The following is a 15019-nucleotide window of genomic DNA, read 5'->3' as shown; positions in this document are numbered from 1 at the left end:
TTATATAGTAGGAATCTTTTTTGTACTCAGAGATTAACAGAAACTACATTTTTTAAAATATTTTTTTTACTTGTAGATGGAGACAATCCTTTTATTTATTTATTTATTTATTTGTTTTTATGTAGTGCTGAGGTTCGAACACATTGTCTCGTATATGTGGTATATGTGAGGCAAGCACTCTGCCACTGAGGCACAGTCACATCCCCAGAAACTACATTTTGAAATAACAATAAAGCAAGCAAAAATGGGACAGAATGGTGACAACACTTGACATTCTTTTTTGAATAAGTATCTCAAACCTGGGAGAGCAAAATAATCATAATGGAAACTGTCACATTGCAAAGTCCTTCTGATACTAAAGTAACACCAAGCTAGATGCTATTATAGAAGAGCAATGTGAACAGGAAATGACATGTGATTGCATAGAGTGAAATCAGGTCTTGGGGGCTGCTAGATTTGGTCTCATGTGAATTTATATAAATATTAAATAGTTTTTAGTGGGGTAAAGGGCAACCTTCTCAAAATGTTGTACCCAGTTCCTATCAGAAGAAACTTTGAATTTCTTATGTCTTATTGTAGGCTAAATTGACTAAGTTCTTTAGGTTTTCATGGTCTGAGAGAAATTTGCATAAAAATTTTACATTTCTGAAGTTATGTTAATGGAATCAATGGCAAATAAAATGGATTATAAGTTAAAAGACAACTTCTCAATGTTTCACTCTCCTGTCACTCTGCAGATGAGACCTGTTGGTGGACTATACATCCTGCCTTGAAGCAGTGATCAGAAGGAGAGAAACTATGGGTTGGAGGTGATCTCATCCTAGTTAGCAAGTCCTTTGAGCAATACTTGGTAAGTGTGCACCTTAGGACCATGGGCTTAGTGTAATGATAAAGGACAGTACAATGAGACGGTCTCTTTAGGGTTTATATTGCTATTTTTCTGGGAAAATTGCTGTTGTACAAGCCTGTACCTCTATATGATGAGTTATTAACAATGAGTAGGAGAGGGAAGTGGCCTGAGTGGAAGTGCTTACCAGGTCTTTCAAGCAGCCTTCCTCATGCACTTGATTGAAGTGTATGTTCATGGTCCTGAGAGCACACCTGTAAATGGATTCTTCTATGAATAGAATGTAAGCTCAGTATTATCAAAAGTTCCAATCCCTGGTCTTTATTTTATGCTTAATATAAAGGCTATATTAACAAGATTGTGATTACCTATTTTTATATTTATGAAAGAAAATTATTACATCAGGAAAGCTTGCCATGTTAAGGAGAAATAGACAGAGTATAGGGGCCAGAAGTGGGAAAATGAAGGGAAAGTTCTGTTTAATCATTGGATGATTTTGACCTTTTTTTGATGAGGGAATTGTATATTTAATTTGACTTATTTAGTAAGTTGTAGTTTTGACAATCCTATGGGTAAATTCACAGAATATTGAAATCCATGGATCTGTAAAGGATTCCAGTGCAAAACATTCTTTTATTTTAAGGTTGAAAAGAAATTAAACATAAAATGGGACATTGTGAGCTTTGCATGAATACCCACATGAAATATCTGAGTTGTCGTGGGTGATTTCAGAAATAGAGCACATTGAAAGCACAACATGGATTCTAGAGAGTGCATTGCCAGTGACATGAATCAAAATGTTGTTTGTGTGTACCTAAGTAGGAATGAGTCGGCATTTATATGCTCTATAAATGTGGAACTAGAGTGGCTTTGAGGTAGCTGTAAGTGTCTTGGGTTACCAGCACCTTCAGTTTCAGTTTTCAAATGTTTCTAGGAAGCATGGCTTTGTTTTCCTGTCTCTATGGAGAAAGGTGATGATGAAGACAGGGAAACTATAACTGTGCTCTGTGTCACTGGCAGGGACTGTTAAGTTAAAAGGAGCATCTGCTGGTGCACAGCTGCTGGAAGGCCTGAGCATTTCTGTGCTCATTTCCCCTAGCTGATGTGCATGGAAACAGTCACCATGCCAAATTCTGGAAGAGCGTAGGTGTGCAGCTTGTAAAGTAAGAATCTTTCAAGTCCTTGTTATGTGCATGTGTGTGCTGCAAGGTGATGCATTTATTGGCTCAGGAGATGTACAGTTGAGCTGGAGTTGTCTTTGGAAACCAGTTGAAGTGGAACTAATTCATGGAAATTTCCATATACAAATTCTACATGTATCATATTTTGACTTTGATTATGAGTCTTCATTTGTTGTTGTACAACTTGTATTTTTCACTATATAACAGAGTTTATTGGACAGGGTATTATTCACCAAAGGAATGGAAAATCAGAAGCCAAGGCTTCTAATGTCAGTTCTGCAGCTAACAAACTACCTGAGCAAGTCATGTCACTCCTTGAACTCCAGCTTCCTTGCTTGTAAAGTGAGGTTATTGGTAATAACAGAATGTAGAGCCAAGATATTGACAAGAGGCAGTGACATAATGATTTTGTACAAAAATTTAAATACATACAGGCAAACAAAATAACAAACAGAGAAGTAGCATGATGCACAATCCATGGTTCACCATCAACAATTCTCTCATTTTGATTCTATGGCACTTTCATCTTATTGCCCCTTCATATTAGCTTCTGGTTGTTCCTTATTTGCATTTAGTAGGGGCAAATTTTCTGTACATTTCAACATCAAAGCTTAGCTGTAGAGTTTTGACAGATGGTTGCACTGGGGCTACCCAGACACATACCTCCATGTGAGACATTTCCATTTTCCTTAAGTTTCCCCAAGAAAGTTGCCAAGCGTTCCCTCCCAAAGTTGCCCCTGCCTCTTTGACCAGAGAGATTTTTTCACTCCTGATTCATAGAAGTCACAAGTTTTGCATCCTTAGGAAAACTGATGTTATTTTTATATGTATGAATTCTCTTGCTTATCTGATTTTACTTAGCTTTTTAAAAGTTAGCAATAATTGCTGAATTTTTTTCAATTACAGGAGATAAAAATCATGTTTTAGGGTCCTTGTTTCATTGATAAATAAGTTACCCATATACCCAACTGTTGAAAAATCCCTACATTCATAGAATAAGCCGTAGTTGACCATAACGTGCTGTTATTTTGAAATCCTACTAGATTTGTATGTATTTATTTTATTCAGAATTATTGACTATATTCATAAGGAAAATTAAATGTTTTATTCATACCATTTTCATATGTTATGAAATGTCATTTTTCTTTGATACTGAGCTACCTTGTTGGAAGTGTCCCTGCAGGAGGGCAAACTCTAAGGCTCATTGAACTGTGCACTTCAGATTTATGCATTTACCTCTCCTAATGTTACCATTTCAAAGAAAGTTGAAAACATAGAGCCTAATAGAAGAGCTAACAAAAATATTCGGTTTTGAACTTCAAGGCTTCAGAACTATTGCTAGGTGCTTGGTGATTGGTCAGCTTCCTGGGAACTACTGTGAAGCCTGTGATGCTGTAGGAGTGGGAGGCAAAGTGTAATTTCCCTATTGAAGCTTGTTCACAGTTTTCTGAGGCCAGAGATCATGTGTTGAATGTAGATATGTGGATATTCCCTGCTGTTTGTTTTATTCAAGTCAATATTTACTGAATCATTTTGTAAAATAATAACTGAATGAATATATTGAAAGCTAGTTTGTACAGGGTGCTGTGTGTGTTATTTAATCTCAACACAATGGTATTGGGATGCCTCCACCTACCTTTTGATTCTGTTTCTGTTACTGTTCAGTGATTTCAGAGCACATCATGTTGACACTGGCTTGGAAAGGGGATTCCTGGAATGAAGGCATCACTTCTGCATTCTTACAGGCTATTTATTATGCACCACGAAGGCCACCTGGATGATGGCTTAAACTTTTCTAGATCTCAGCATGAAGAAACACACACAGCCCAAGTCATCTGGAGCAATGTCTCACTTTTCAATAGATTTATAAGGTACTTTTGTTTTTGTTGTCCTGTTACTTTGATATTTCATTTTCATTTTCTTTCTGTGATTACAACTACCGAATTTCAAAGTGTAAACATACATTGAGGGAGTTGAACAGACCACAATACAAAATACTACTTAGATAATTGTGTTTTTCTTTTAAGTGAAGGATAAAGGAATGTGGTTTTAGAAGTTGTGCATGTAATTTTTAATTGAGAGCAACAGGTTGGGATTACTTTGCAACTTGTTTTTGTGTAAGCCTGACTTAATTCCCTTTTGCAGAGAGAATAATGAAGACTTATATGCTTTTGAACTACATTAGAAAATAGTGGTCCATGTAATAACTTATTTTTCCACCTGAAAATTTCATATCTACACACGAAATCAAACATGTGGCCTAAGTGTTTTCTGATGCCAATATATTAGTACACCATGTCATGTGTACAGGATGGATATCATCTATCTCTTGATATTTGCAAATTTCATGAGAGGAAAATGTTTTTGAAAAATGCACTTTTTAAAAAGTTTTCTTTTAATTAATTAATTTTTTTAATTTATTTTTGATGCTGAGGATCCAACCCAGGGCCTCACATGTGTGAGGCAAATGCTCTACCACTGAGCCACAACCCCAGCCTGAAATATGCACTTTTTATATATACAGATAATTTAGAATGATGAAGATGTTAAAAAAAGTGTACATTTTAACAAGTTTGCACATATATCTTGTTTCTATAATTTGCTTTTGGATATTTGGGAAATGGATATTTATGTTTATATTTTTAAATTTTGTTGATGTATTTACTTGCTAATGTTTCTACAAGTCTATTATGAGTTTTTTGTTAATTTCTTGTCATATATAAATTAGAAATATTTCGACAATGTATTAGTTTGGAAAAAAAATTTAAAGTATTTTCTCAAAATAGCTAAATTAATAAATTATTTTTGCTTTCAAATGTAAGAAAGATCTTTCCTATTCAATATTATATTACTATCCACTTAATCATTATCTGCTTTTATAAACCATCCCACTCAGGATGTGTGTGTGTGTGTGTGTGTGTGTGTGTGTGTGTGTGTGTTTGTGTGTGTTGGGAGGACATTTATATGGCTGAAGAATGTGCATAGCATGCAGCTTCATAGTATCCCGAGTGCTTTTTCCATTTCTGTGCCTAATTTAAACTTTAAACTTCATCAAATGGAATAAAGCTTAGAGACTTAGAGATGGGGTAGGTGTCATTTTTATATTGTATTTATCATTTGTATTACTTATTTATTCCATTGCTTTATACAGTACTTCTTGTAATAAATAGAAAAATTTACAGAAATTATGAAAGTGGAGAATAGAAATGCTATTGACAAAATTAGTATGGTATTTCATTCAAAAACTTCATAATAGTTGTAGTTTTATTTTTATAGACTTACGAAAGAGAAGTACCATATTTCAAAATGTAATTTGTAGTTGAGATCTACAGTTATCTTTATGTAAATGATGATACATTTTAAATATTTTGAGCATTATAATGTACAAAGCTAAGTTAGTCATTATTAATAAGCCTTTTATTGTTTCTAAAATATAAGTTTTGATGTAGTCAGAAAAATTTGGTCAAAAATATTTCTTTTCACTAAAATATTTTTAAACAATTTTGTTGATATAGAGAGCAAGAATTTGAATTATTTTTGAGCATTGAATTTTGTCATGACTAATGAGTATTACTGTATCAATTAGAATAGTGCTATTCTCCTATTTCTTTATGGTATCTGTTTTTGTGTGTGTGTGTGTCTGTTTGTGTGTTTAAATAGACTTTTTACCTTGGAACAATTTTATTTAAAAGCATCACATTTTACCGTGCTCTCCAGACACATTCTAAGCTGTGAGCTTTAAAACCAAGAATCTCAAGAAACTCAACAAATTATCATATTCTTATTCACTTGCGTTTTGCTCCAAAGGCAAGAAAATACACCTTAGTCATCTTTCTTAATCTAAGTTTTAGATTTGAAAGTATTTAAAAGCATTTCTTTTGGATAACAGAAAAACACCTTAATCTGTTACATTTTTGGATTAACGTCAATAGAATATATTTTCCAACTGCTAGGAATTAAACAGTGTAGTAGCTAGTGTCAGTGATCAAAGTACTAACAACAAGAAAATGTCAGAATTATGAATCCTGGAAGATGTGGCTTTACGCCTTGAAGGATGTAGTGCTTTAAAATGAAGTCTTAATATTGGTTGATTTCTAAATATTTATATCCCTAGTTTTTTCATCATTGGTCCTATGCCTCTAGGCGAGGAGCTCCAGGTGGGGCTTTTATAATATGATGTGGCACCTCAAGAGTTGCTAATGGATGAGTTCATCCTTGCTGCTAGAGGATAGGAGGGCCTTCCTTCCATATGCCTTTCATAGTAGTAGAGGGAGCAAATAACTCTGAAGTTATCTGTAAATCAAAAGACAGTGACATAAAAGTGTGGGTCAGTGATAGCAGAGGTTTGCTGTGATTTCAGGAGCCTGGATGCTCTCAGCAAGAAAGCAAAGGCTCCTGAAGCCAACCTGCCCATATAGTTGGTGAGCCTGAGTCTGCAGGATATCAGCTGTTATTTCCACCTCCTGATGAGCACTTGGAACATGGGGACAAACTGAACAGGTTGCATGCCCTGAAGAATTGGCATGGGGAGAGGTGAGTCTGCCCATTTCTTCCTTGTTTTCTTGGGACAACAGTTTCTTGGCGGCGAGTGGGGGATTCTCTAAAGTTTTTTTTTTTTTTTGCCTTCCTATCCTATAATCTCTTTTAATTCTCCATCTTTACACTTTGAGGTGGAAGGCAACAGGTAAGCTACTGCACAGGAAAACAGGCCTAGGAGGTACATGGTCATTACTTTTATTTCTCTGTCAATGACTGTTAATTTTACAGGATGAAATTTGCCATCACAAGGTATTGTGTTACCTTGTTTATTCATATTTCATGTATTCCTGGGATAGATTTTATATAACTTTTGGGATTGATTTCTCTTCTTGTGTTATGTGTGGATCTTTTTTAGGGCATGACCTTCTCTTGCTAAAGTGTCTTCTCTCTGATTTTCTGTAGAAGTGAATGCCCATAAGTGGAAAGTGAGTTCTATCAGCTGTTTCTAATTGGGACCTGATTATTCCTTCTAGGGTTTTGACTTTTCTATTATTTTTAACAAAGTTTGTGTACAGTTAATTTGGTGTAGGTCAAGGTGAGCTGTCTCTTCTCTGGATTTATTTCAGTGGCAGAGTTTATTCCCTATGAACTTGTGCTTGGGTAACTAACCCAGCCCTGAATACTAAATACACTGAAAAAGTAGTAAGTAGTGCTTGGAAAAGGGAGGGTTGTGCTCCCATTTCCCCCACCAGCTGGTTTTCAGGGAACCTAATTAGCACCATTCACTCATATTTTTTTATTGTAAAGGATTTTCCCTAGGATCTAACTATTCTCCTTTGAAGTGTGAACATCCCTGTGAAGGCTCCCAGCCAAACCTAGAGGCATTTATTGCACTCTGCTTTCTTTTTTCTTTCTTTATTTTATTTATTCTAATTTGTTATATATGACAGCAGAATGCAACTCAATTCATATTACACAAATAGAGCCGAAATTTTCATGTCTCTGGTTGTGCACAAAGTAGAATGACACCACTCATGTTTTCATACATGTACTTAGGATAATGATGTCCATCTCATTCCACCATCTTCCTACCCTTATGCCTTCTCCATTCACCTCCCTCCCCTTTGCCCTATCTAAAGTTTATCTATTCCTCCCATGCTGCCCACTCCATCCCCATTATGAAACAGCATCCTTATATCAGAGAGTATTCTGCATTTAGTTTTTTGGGGATTGACTTACTTGACCTACCATTATATTCTCCAACCCCATCCATTTACCTGCAAATGCCATAATTTTCTTCTCTTTTAATCCTGAGTAATATTCCATTGTGTATATTTATCACATTGTCTTTATTCATTCATCTACTGAAGGGTATCCATATTGGTCTCACAATTTATCTACTGTGAATTGGGCTGCTATAAACATTGATGTGGCTGTGTCCCTGTAGTATGCTGATTTTAAGTCCTTTGGGCATAGACTGAGGAGTGAGATAGCTGGGTCAAATGGTGTTTCTATCCCCAGTTTTCCAAGGAATCTCAATATTGCTTTCACTTTTGGATGCATTAATTTGCAATTCCACCAGCAATGTATGATTGCCTTTATCCCCACATCCTTGCCAACACTTATTGTTGTTTGTATTTTTTAATTGTAGATAGATCCAGTATCTTTATGTATTTATTTTTATGTGGTGCTGGGATCAAACCCAGTGCCTCACGTATGCAAGGCAGGTGGTCTACCACTGAGCTACAGCCATGGCCCTGTTGTTTGTATACTTAATAGCTGCTACTCTGACTGTAGTTAGTTGAAATTTAATAGCTGCTATTCTGACTGTAGTTAGATGAAATTTTAGAGCAGTTTTGATTTGCATTTTTCTAATTACTAGAGATTTTGAACTTTTTTCATATTTGTTGATTGATTGTATTTCATCTTCTGAGAAGTGTCTGTTCAGTTGCTTGGCCCATTTATTGATTGGTTCATTTGGGTTTTTGGGGTGTTAAGATTTTTTACTTCTTTATTTATCCTAGAGATTAGTATTCTATCTGATGTGCATGTAGTACAAGTTTTCTCCCATTCTGTAGGCTCTCTATTCACCTCACTGATTGTTTCTTTTGCTGAGAAGAAGCTTTTTAATTTGAATGTATCCAATTTATATTGATTCTCGATTTAAATTCTTATGCTATACAAGTCTAATTCAGGAAGTTGGGGTCTAATCCAATATGATGGAGATTTGGGCCTATTGTTTCTTCTATTAGGTGTAGGGCCTCTGGTTTAATTTCTAGGCCTTTGATCCACTTTGAGTTGAGTTTTGTGCATGGTGAGAGATATGGGATTAATTTGTTACATATAGATTTCCAGTTTTCCCAGCACCATTTGTTGAAGAGACTATCTTTTCTCCAATATATGTTTTTGATGCCTTTGTCAAATATATGTTTATGGGGATTTGTCTCTTTTTCTCTGTTCTGTAACATTGGTCTACAAGTCTATGTTGGTGCCAATATCATGCTGTTTCTGTTAATATTGCTCTGTAGTATAGTTAAAGGTCTGATATAGTGATGATACCTACTTCACTATTTTTGCTAAGGATGTCTTTCGCAATTTTTGGTCTCTTATTTTTTCAAATGAATTTCATGACTATTTTTTTCTATTTCTATGAGAAATATCATTGGTATTTTGATTGGAATTGCATTAAATCTATATGGTGCTTTTAGTAGTACAGTAGTTTTGACAATTTTAATTCAGACTATCCAAGAACAAGGGAGATCTTTCCATCTTCTTTAGATGTTCTTTATTTTATTTCTTTAGTGTTCTATAATTTTCACTTTAAAGGTCTTTTACTTCTTTTGTCAAGTTGATTCCTAACTATTTTATCTTTTTTGAGGCTATTGTAAATGGGGTAATTTTTCTTGTTTCTATTTCAGAGGATTTGTCACTGACATATAGAAATGCCTTTGATTAATGGGTATTGATTTTAAATTCTTGCATAGATGCAAAATTTCTCAATAAAATACTGGCAAATTGAACACAGAATCATATCAAAAACAAAGCTATCTATGCTAAGCCCTAGGCCAACATCATTCTAAATGGAGAAAAATTGAAAGCATTCTCTCTAAAAACTAGATAAGATAGGGATGCCCTTTTTTTACCACTTCTATTTAATATTGTTCTTGAAATACTAGTCAGTACAATTAGAGGAAATAAATTAAAGGAATATGGATAGGAAAAGAAGAACTAAAATTAGCATGATTTGCACTCTGCATTTTTAAACACACTTACTACCTGAAAACTCTTACATACAATCATATATCATTTGGACTCAAAAATTTATGACACTAGCTGCCTGTAAATGTTGTGCAAAAGTAAGATGTGCTCAGAATCTAGAGTGCTGATCTCTTCAGGGCTCACAGCCAAATTTAGTTATTGTGGGACAGTGAAACAGGAAGTCTGACTCTACTTGAACCCTTTTGCAGGTATTCTTGCTGATAACCTAAGAACAATTATGGTGAGGGTCTCTGGAATAGCTTAATATTTTCTGTAAAGGAGGGGATGCCACTAGGGTCATATTTGCACTACCAGACTCGAAGGAGAACCCTCCATATTTCTGACTTGACCCCTGGGTACAGTCTTCTCTGTGCCTGTTTTAATCATGTTCTGTGAGGTATATCCTAGGCCACATGGCACAAGCTTCCTGGGACAGTGTGGCAGTGTTAGCTGTGACCTTCCAACTCTGAAGCAGCAGCTGTACAAAGATTGCCTCCAGATGGTTCTGACTAAGTTCTCTGTGGCCAGTTGAAAATCTCTGAGCACTTTTCAAATACAGGTTCACAGTGCAGCCTCTGGATCAGCTAGGTTCAGGCAGCTTCTCTGATAGGTTTTCTGTCCATTGTGTTTATCTCTCTGTTTTTCCTTTTCTCCATAGAAAGAGCACTGCTGCTGCTGCCATAGCCAGCTTGGCTGCAACACATTCTTTCTTATTCTCTGGTCAATGAACCCAAATTTCTGAGTCTCTCTAACAATCTCTGTGATGATACAATTTCAGTCAATTCATCATGTCACTGGGAAGCAGTGGTCCTGATGCTTGAAACTTGTGTCATGGAGAAACTGGAAATGTAGCTGACTTCCAGTCCACCATCTCCAATCTTCAAAAGTTAACCACTTTAGAAGGTTTTTATTTATTTTTAATCTTTTCATGGGGTTTTCTGTAACTTATTATGTCTTTAATTAAATGATTATAGAAATACCTAAGAACAAGGATCTTCTCTGAAGCTTACTTAACAATAGTCTGCCATTTATGATGGACTCATTTAGTCTAGCATTAAAGTGTGCAAACGCAACTGTGAGGTGAGTGTTTTTGTTATTCTTCCCTTGCTGTTTGAAAATGGCACTTGGGGTTTAAAAGCACTTGAATTACTTGAAGAACATTTTTTTTTACTGTGCAAATGTGGGTCTTGTCATCTTTTGAATAAGATTTCTCAGTTTTCTTTATGATTAACAGGCACACTTGAGCCAGAGTTCTTTCTTAAGTTGGGTTAGCATTTTCTCTCAGCAGAAGGTTTCTTTTTAAAAAAGAATATTTAATTTTTAGTTATAGATGGGCACAATATCTTTATTTTATTTTTATGAGGTGCTGAGGATCGAACTCAGTGCTTCATGCATGCTAGGTGAGCGCTCTACCACTGAGCCATGGTCCCAACCTAATTCTCTTAACTATTAACATCTCATTTGATTAAGAAAGGGTTTGAGGGTGCTTTTACTCAATATTGACACAGTTAGAATTCCCTGAAACTTTTTCTTAAAGGAAGATAGTAGTATAATAAACATGTGTGTCACTAAGAACATAGTAATTTCAGGCACATACATATTTTTAACTTTTAAACTATTTTTTTCTAGAACAAGAGATAAATTCTAAGTGTACTTGCCTCAAAAATGAAAATGCCCCAATATGTAAATACATTTTCCCTCTATATTTGCAAATCCCTACTCCTGGAGATAACTGCCAGTTATCAGTTCTGCTTCCTCAGATGTTAAAGTTTGAGCATTAGAGAAGTGCTCTGAGACAAGTGTAGTAAGTTTTATTTAAAAAGTAGTAACACAGACTTCTCCTGGGAGGGGAAAGTGGGCCAGTCATAGCTGTTGTCCCAAGAAGTGGGAGTGTCCTACAACTTTTATACATTTTAGATTGTCTTTGTTCTCTTGCCCTCTTTCCCCTTATCTCTCTCCATTCTGCACACTGAGGAGGCTCAGGAGACACTGGTGGGATGGCCAAAGGTGAGAAGCATATGAGCAGAGAGAAGGGCCAAATGGAGTGATCCAGGCAGGTAGCATCTCAGGGGCATTAATTAGCAACTTCCTAGCTGCTCAGGGGCTGCTTCATTAACAGCATTCTGGGAGGGGCAGTATAGGCAGGTGATCTTGGTAATCAAAGGGCTCTGGAGGCATTAACAATCCAAGGGTGATCTCCAATCTCCCAGACCCAAACTAGCCTCCATTTTTGCTGTCCATCCTGTCTATACTGACTGCCTGTCTTGAATTCTTGCTTCACTGGGAGTTTCTATTAATTGCCCACCCATCCCACACCTGTTTCTTCCAGATAATTCTGAGTGTTTAGGTATTTAAATATCTCACCCCAGGAAAGCTTCCTTTTCCCTTCTGTCAAATTAGTTAAGCATTATAATTCCTTGTGTGGTTTCCTGATGGGACATATTTTTTAAAGAGAGGCTGTCAGGATGGGGTCACATGGACTTGGTTTCTGATGAATCTTGGTGTTGATAGAAGCTCTTATTCTACTGGGTTTCTATAACAAAAGGCCACAAAGTAGGTGCCTTATAATCAGAGACATTTGTTTCTCTTTATCCTGGATGGGAAGTCCAAGTTCAAGGCTCCATCAGATTCTGTCTGGTGAGGTGGCACATTTTCACTGTGTCCTCATGTAGCAGAAGGGGAGAGGGTGTCTCTGAATTCTGTGTTATGAGGACCTTAGTTGCATTTCTGAAGTCTCTGCTGTTACAATCTAATCCCCTCACAAAGCCCCCACCTCCCAAGGCTCTCACCTTAGGGGTAGGATTTCAGTATATAAATCTTGTGATGGGGGACCCAGACTTTCAGACTATAATAGAATCTTCACCCACTCATCAAAGATGGATTGAATGTCTGCCATGGGAGAGGCTCTGATCCAGATGTTGAGGGACAATGGTGGCCAGGGTAGAGTGTCTGTTCTCCTAGAGCTCATGGTGGCATGAAAGGGATGGTTAGCAAAGATAACAGAGCCAGCCACAGTGCTGTGTAGTTGTGTTGCAGTGCCCATGGTGGAGCTGAGGTGGCCAGGCAGTCCTTTCTTACTGATTGTTGCCATTATACAGGAAGGACTTTGGCCATGTGATTGAGTTTAGAGGGATGGAAAAGGGTACTTTCTCAAAGGAGAGATTGGGTCTTCATAGAAGGAAGGTGCACCCCTCCTGCCCTCAACATTTATTGTAAGTCTCAGGGAAGTTTCCAGAGTCCCTCCCAGGTCCACCTTTAGACTTTTGACTGACAGAAGGATGGCATCAGACCACCAAGCCCCATTGCACATGGCAAGGTTTCAGGGCAAGTCTAGGTCAAATTTGCCTTTGCTGACTGGTTCTAATTGGAACCATAAAGTCTCTAAGAATCTGTTCTTACAGATGTTATGATTAGGTGAAATTATCCTAATCTCCTGGAGTTCTAGGATCTGGTCTGTGTAAGGATCACAAAACTTTCCCTCCAGATAACCGTGTTCTTCCTATAGGTATTTTGGGGTTGCATTTTTTCTGCAAATAAGAGGTATCTTGTTAAGGAATGTAAAGTTCCTTTTGACTTAAGCCAGGTAGGATTGCAGGTAAATTGCTTGGTAAAAGAATGTCTGTAGGGGTCAGCACAGTAGTTCAGTTTATAGAATTCCTCCTATAATCTCATGGTCCCACTACTCACAGCTATCCATCTGTTGCCTATCAGTTACTGACTGGACTGCTCTCTCCATCTGAATAACTCTCTCCATCTGAATAATACTTACTACTTAATTAGTAAGTAACCAAAGACTGATAAAATTGACTATATAGCATCAGCATCATTTAAGGTAATAAAATTATAGAATCAAAAACCTACGGAAATTTGCAAAAACATGTGACCTGTACAAAAGATGAAGGCCCAGTTTTTAAAACACATTGAGTGTTATAAATCTATAAGAAAAGGAAATATTACCTGATAGAAAAATTGGCAACAGTCACAAACATCAAAGAATAATAAATAATAAAAATTCAACAGAGCAAATAAAGAAATGCAAAGTGAAATAATAAATAAGGACACATTTCTTAGTAGGTTGGTACAGATAAAAATTTGGATAATACTCATCATTGGAGAAAATGTTCAGTAAGGTATTCTCATGTGAAGTGTAAATTGATGAAATTCAAAAAGCCAGACAAACCTTTCTCTGATGCGTACTATAAAATTGAGGTATCTTCTTTATCTTTTGGGAATTTTGCTTTAAAAAATGTGTCTTACAGACATATTTGTACAAATGTGGAAAGGACATTGACTGTAAAATTGTTTGCATATAGGATAAAATTATCCTAACAACACAGTTATGTATCATTATAGTATACTTATATAGTACAATACTGTGTTATTGAAAACTGAGATGAAGCTGTCATTTGGAAAATTGAATGCAACAGTAAGTAGTTGCTCTTCTTAGTGTGACAACCTATGACATGATGTTAAGTGGCAAATAAGAAGCAAAGGCTTGCTATATGTGGATTAACATTCTGATCACAAGAAAGTACAAATATGCAGATGGGATGGTGGCACAGCCTCTGATCCCAGCTGCTTGGCAGGCTGAGGCAGGATCATAAGTTCAAAGTCAGCCTCAACAACTTAGCAAGGCTCTGAGCAAGATCCTGTCTCAAAAGAAAATTAAAAGGGCTGGGGATATGGCTCAATGGTTAAGCATCTCAGGTTTAATCCCTACATATAGGCCAGGAGGTGATAGAACCACATACCAGAACCAGCCCAGGATCATCATATTGGCTTTCTGAGTGTCCCCAAATACTATTAATTGGAATAAGCTTCCTCTTTGTCTCACTTTCTGCTGCCACTTGCTCAAGACTCAGAAGTTCCTCCAAAACCATCCTGCGATTTGGGAGTCTAACAGGTGTCCTGCTGCCTTCTGGCTGTGGGGAGATGAGTTAATGATCAAAGAGGATGAAACACATGAAATAAAACAAATAAAATGGGGACAAATGCAGTAAGAAGGGATGTTGAGAGGGAGAAACAGAATGCCTTTAGTTTAGGAATCCTACCACCACCTGAGATATCTGAGAATGCATATAACTCTTCTAGACAACATATATAATTAGAACCTTGACCCACATTATATGATGGAAAAGAAGGAAGTCATGAATAACAACAATATTTTTTAATTTTTAAAAAACTTAAAACTATGGGGACTATTGAATAGGGGTTTTCAACAAATTTTAAATGCTATGAGTATGTAAGGTTTCCT

General features: G+C 36.4%; 1 long non-coding RNA gene across 4 annotated transcripts in view; it reads left to right on the top strand.

Annotated features, from left to right (window-relative positions):
- The window catches only part of LOC120887505 (uncharacterized), a 99361-nt gene that overhangs the window by 6968 nt on the left and 77374 nt on the right, over positions 1-15019 (top strand). For all 4 annotated transcript variants that reach the window (XR_013426752.1, XR_013426751.1, XR_013426749.1 and 1 more), the window contains exons 2-4: positions 738-850; positions 3694-3899; positions 6389-6561. This is a non-coding gene — a long non-coding RNA (uncharacterized LOC120887505). The remainder of the gene's footprint in view (positions 1-737; positions 851-3693; positions 3900-6388; positions 6562-15019) is intronic.

This window comes from Ictidomys tridecemlineatus, chromosome 10 (assembly GCF_052094955.1).
Source record: "Ictidomys tridecemlineatus isolate mIctTri1 chromosome 10, mIctTri1.hap1, whole genome shotgun sequence".
NCBI classification, from domain to species: domain Eukaryota; kingdom Metazoa; phylum Chordata; class Mammalia; order Rodentia; family Sciuridae; genus Ictidomys; species Ictidomys tridecemlineatus.
This window is presented reverse-complemented; position numbering and strand designations above follow the sequence as displayed.